The sequence below is a fragment of the Lycium ferocissimum genome, chromosome 8 (assembly GCF_029784015.1).
Source record: "Lycium ferocissimum isolate CSIRO_LF1 chromosome 8, AGI_CSIRO_Lferr_CH_V1, whole genome shotgun sequence".
NCBI lineage: Eukaryota > Viridiplantae > Streptophyta > Magnoliopsida > Solanales > Solanaceae > Lycium > Lycium ferocissimum.
The window spans coordinates 55,019,476-55,025,475 of NC_081349.1; positions in this window are offsets into that span (position 1 = coordinate 55,019,476).

Here is a 6,000-nt window from a genome sequence, read left to right on the forward strand (position 1 = left end):
TCCAGTTGTTTCGGAGCCTCAGTCCCTTGGTACTACTTTTGCGTATATATTCGGGCACGGCAGCACCCGACCCTCTCTATGTATATGTGTACTATGTTTAGAGGCTCGTAGACAGAGATGCTCAGTTAGCTGTTTTGTACCTTTGATGGTCCTCGTCGCTGTATAACGCGCTAGCAAAGTTTATTAGACTATGGTTATAATTATGCTTTTAATGTTAATGTGAAGAAAAAAAAAATATGGTGTAGCTCATACGGCCCACTTAGTAACTAAGATGGAATGTCAGATAAGGGGTGCTCGGTACAAGTATCGGGTACTCGTCGCGGCCCCTAGTTGGGTCGTGACGTATGGTATCAGAAAGGTGGTCCTAGGGGTTTGTCTACGAGCCGTGTCCGGAGAGTCCCGTTTATGAGTGTGTGCGCCACACTTATAGACAAGGAGGCTGTGTGGCATTTAAATACGACCTTCCTTGTATTCTAGATCGTGCGATAGAGCTATAATAAGATGTTTTCCTTCTTCCTAATCCAGTGTTATATTTTCAGCGACGTCTGAGAAGATGAAAGCAACAGCCGCCGAGAAGGGTAAGACAAACAGAGAAAAGCGGATTAGACGGGAGTCGCCAGTAGACATTGAAGAGGGTGGATCCCATAATGAGGCTTCCTCTCGTGCTATTCGCACTCCGCCGATATTAGGGGAGCAAGAAGGAGCTCCCATTCCAGCCCCAGCATCTCCAGTTCCCCCACCGGAGGCTCCAATTCAGGAGATGAGACAGGCTATCCTTTTGCTAACTCAATTAGTAGCCACTCAGGCTCAACAACAGGGTGTGGGGTCTGGTGAAAGGGGTCACAGAAAGAGGACTAGATCTTTCGGAATTGGAAGTGAGTATAGAGGGAGACAGGCACAGGAGCATTTTGGGTATTCAGGACCAGACCAGTGCGGAGCTTCGAGGTCCGACATGAGCCGACCTTAGTAGTACGGGGCTACCCCCACCACGGTGCGCGCAATGTGACAAGCCACACTTTGGACCGTGTTACTTAGATATGTGTGCTTGTTTTGCCTCGGGGCGGACTGATCATTTGATGCGTGATTGCCCACGAAGATACGGGAGGACAGTTCTCACTCGGCCGGATCGTGCGGGCTATGGAATTTTGGGTACCCAATGTAGCGGTGAGCTTAATCAACGGGGACCACCCGTACCACGATGCCCTCGCCCGTAGACTACACGCGGGGCCGTGTCGCTTAGGCTTGGGCGTTTGTTATGTCTGTGCTAAGCCAGGTCATCTTATGCGCGACTGCCCCTTCCGACGTAACAGGGATAGGGTTCGGCCCACAAGACCAGCAGTTGACACTTCACCATTGGTACGTCTTCCGGTGCAGAGGCCGCAGAGATCAGTAAACGGTGATCGAACCCGAGAGAGAATGCCTAATTCGAGTGGACCCCGGCATCACACCTATGCGCTGGCTGGCCGACAGGATCCTGTGCCATCCCCTGATGCCGTACCAGGTATATTATTAGTATTTCCTATAATGTGTATACATCGATTGATTTAGGTTTTATGATGATATGGATCGCGCCTAATATTGCTGAGCATATTGGGTTGAAACCCAAGCCGAATCAAACGAGTTGAGATATCTCCGCCACTGCTGCGAATTTAGAAACCCCGGACAAAAGATAATCATATGTATGGATGGGAGTAAATAGCGAAGATTTAAACAGAGGCAATGTGGTAATAATATGGCTCGAAAGTAAAGATAGGAGCGGGACCCGCCGTGAGGACGTTCAAAAATTGTCAAGACCCCGACTCACCCCGGGATTACGTGATAAAGGTAGTCCGGGAGGTGGAGGCAAAAATACCAGCATTAAAACACCGAAATGCACCAAGGCTTCAAGGTTAAGCGTGCTAAGGTGAGAGCAATTTCAAGATGGGTGTCCCCTGGGAAGTTTACAAGAAATTTTACATATTCAGACATATAAGACAAATGAGAAGTCGGAGTAACCTAAGGGGAAACTAGAGCATATGGAATGGTTGGAGACCACAGGGGGACGCGTAGGAAGAGGCAGATTAGACTGAGAAAAAAAAGACAGGAAGTGCGTCACAGTTCTGAAATTTGGATAGGCTTGAATAGCGTTTGCAGGTATTTCGTGGGCTAGTTGATAGTAGTTATATATATATATAGGAACGCGTAGGATATCCCACAAATGATTGCGTCGGTGGCCGAAAGGAGGACATAAACAGAAAATACGAGAAAAACTTGGAATAAGAAGTTCCGATGGAAGGAAGACGAGGGATAAGGTATAAACGGAGACCTCATAAAAGGACTGTTGACACGGAAGGAAATGGACTCGAAGAAAAAGGAACCCCTCCCGAAGTGCTACAAGACCCCGTGAGGCCAATTGAACATTCGCGGACGAATGTTCTAAAGGGGGGGGAGGATGTTATAGCCCGTATATTGTACGTTTGGAAATTCCAAAGTCGTCGTGGAAAGTTAGGGGCGAGACCATTTTCAAAAATTATTTTAATGTACGAGTTGGTTTTGAATATTATTTATGAACATTGGTGGTATGGAAATATTGAGAAAGGGTAAGGATAAAGAGGAAAATTTGCAAATGGTTCATGGAAATATTGAAAAAGGCTAGGGGCAAAATGGTCATTTCACGGGTATTCAAGAATTCTTTTGGAAAAAAAAAGAAATAAGAAAATAATTGGTCATCTTGTGGAAATTTGAAGAAAAATCTAGAAAAAAAAAAGAAAGGAAAAAGAAGAAGAAAAAGGAAAGAAAACTCTAGAAAATTTGGGGAAAGGCATGTGCCCCTCACATGGCTATGGAAACTATATATATATATATATATATATATCTTTACATGTGTGGGAGAAGTCATCATTTATTCAAGAGAAAGAGAGAGCAAAAAAAAAAAAAAAAAAAAGAAGAAACTTCAAGAGGCCATTACGCCAAGAGAAGATTCAACAAGAACCTTGGAAAAATTTTCTTTAAAAATCATTTCCTACTAATTGAAGGGTCCCTAGCAAGTTGGAGTGTTCATTGGAACAAGAAAAATTCATATTCTTGTAAGTTGGAGGCTTAGCCGAGTGAAGGATCAAGGAACAAGATTCTGGCGAAGTTGGAGCTTGAATTTGGAATAGCATAAGGAGCGAAAAGAGGTATGTAAAGCTTCACTTTCTTTCTTTGGCATGTCTTAGACGTAGTAGGCTTGAACACGGGCCTTGGGGACAATTCCTTTCCTAGAAATCCAAGATCGAAATTGACCATTATTCATTCAAGAAATTGAATTAGAAATTGCGCAAAATGTTGGAAAGTTTCCTAGACATCTAGAACTTACACAAATAGGACCCGATTACCCTAAGATCTTCATAAGTGACGCCATAAGTTATAATATACGTAAATTTGATACGCCGCCTCATTTGACCCGAGGTGGACCCATTGGTCCCGGATTTTCCTTATTGTGCCATTTGACTTATTTTGAAGTAGAACCCGATGGAAACTTTTGATCCTTATTCCGTCATCAATTGACAAGTTCTGTAACTATGCTAACGAGGATATCTTTATGATGACAATGAAGATGCTAAGTATAAGAAAATGGCTATGACGCATATGTGAAGAATATGTACTTACCATGAATATGACTATGACATGCTACACTATGCTCTCTATGATCTCTTAATAATGATCTTCGTTGATAGTCTCATCTTAGAATAATTGTTCCTTCAGGTGAAACAAAGCGACCACGATTACTCCATAATGCAATCGGAGGTTACCGACCTTCGTCACTCCGATGGGTACATGACTTTCTTCGGCTCTCCCGCATGCTTATATAATATGCACATGAATATGGGGACATGGGGGAAGGGACACATGGGGAATGGGAAGGGAAACATGTTTATTGCCACACTGTCGGTCGGCTTATCATCCGGACGCGGGATGCCGGACGCGGATTCATGGGCGAGCCGGGTATTCCCACAAGATATGTGGGCGAGCCGACGCATTCTGGTGCTATGATACTAAATGATACACTATGTTTTGACATGATATAACACGATGTGATATAAGTTCTATTTCTCTACGCCTATGAAAAGAAATGTTTTTTTTTTAAAAGGAAAGACAAGCATGCATGGCATCTGGCCTGAAAGGGCATTCCTATGTACAGGTTACTTCCTTATCCCACTATATGCCTTATGATTTCATGATATGGTTATCCATACTCTATCTTTCTGTTGTATTATTTTTCTCTATGCCTTGCATACTCGGTACTTATATTCGTACCGACGTCTCTTCTTGTTGACGCGCGTTTCATGCCGCGCAGTCGTCAGTAGACGGATTTGATCCCTAGGGAGTTTCCCCCGAAGCTGACATTTGGCAGCGCTCCGGTTGTTAGCCTCGATCCTTGGTACTACTTTTTTACGTATATATATTCCGGCACGGCAAAGACCCCCTCTCTCTATGTATATGTGTACTATGTTTGGAGGCTCGTAGACAGAGATGCTCGATTGAGTCGTTTTGTACCTTTGATGGTCCTCGTCGCTGTATAACGCGCTAGCAAAGTTTATTAGACTATGGTTATAATTATGCTTTTAATGTTAATGTGAAGAAAAAAAAAATATGGTGTAGCTCATACGGCCCACTTAGTAATTAAGATGGAATGTCAGATAAGGGGTGCTCGGTACAAGTATCGGGTACTCGTCGCGGCCCCTAGTTGGGTCGTGACATGGATATACTCAGACTTGGCAAATTTGGGATTAGATACTTTACATAGGCGATGACGGATACTTGGATTTGATTACATTGACTTATACTAGTTGGTTTATCTGCTTTATTATCTAAGTTGTGTAAGCTATGCTTAGTCGGCCGATGAAGCCTACCAGTATTGTTGTTTTGACACAACGCACTTGCGCATTCTTTTATGCGAATGCAAGTACTGTGTTAGATCCACTTCTCCGACGCGTACCGATAGTCGCTTGACTTATTTTCGAAACTCCAGGGTGAGCATGGCCATTCGCTGCCTTGAAGATTTCTCTATCTTATGTCCTATTCTATCCAGAGCCATAGACACTTATGTTTTAGTATTCTATACTTGTATTATTCCCCTTTTTAGATGCTCTTGTATTATTTAGACTAGACCCTGGGGGTATTATTATCATTCTGCACTATCTTATTATATATATATTTTTTTTCTCATGAAGACTTACTTATCTATTTTTTTTGTTGTTTGGTTATGTATTTGGGACTTTATTTATTGTTGGTTGAGGGTTCGCTTACCGAGGTGGGAAGGTAAGTGCCCATATGGCTTCGGCAAAATAGGTTCTGACAAGTTGATATCAGAGCCCTAGGTTACCCGGTCTTTAATACAAGAGCGTGTCTAGTAGAGTCTCGTGGATCGGTATGATGAGATCCGTACTTATCTGTGAGAGGCTATAGGGAATTTAGGAAATCTCACTTTCCTTTCATTCTTCATGCTACTTTATTCAAATTAGTATCTGGGAAGATCAAATTGGTATCTGACCCTTATCTCTTCTCGCACAGATGGTGAGGACTCGAGCTACGATGGCCCGAGGTCAGGTGCCAGAGTACGCAGGTATGGCTAGCACCCGAGGGCGAGCTACAGCAAGCGGATGTGGCAGAACGAGAGGCTGCAGGGCTGTCCCAGCAAGGGGCAGAGCTCCTGTAGTGGGATAACAACGAGAGAGGTCTCCATCTCCAGAGCCGAAGTATCAAATATGGGATAGAGACCGAGCCGGTGAGGATGGTATGGCCCGAAGACGGACACGGCTGAGGTTATTTGCGACCAGGCCGTGAATGACACTATGGCCGAGGATTCTACATTATCTTAAAGCCCGGGGCCGGGGCTTTCCCTTTTCCCCGGGGTTCCAAACCAGCTGGGTTGGGGGCCCCCGAAAGGGGCCCCCCGGGGGCGCTCCCCCGTGGCTCCCCCGCCTTTTCCGGGTCCCACTCCCGGTGATTTTGGGGCCCTGGAGGGCGCCGTTAACT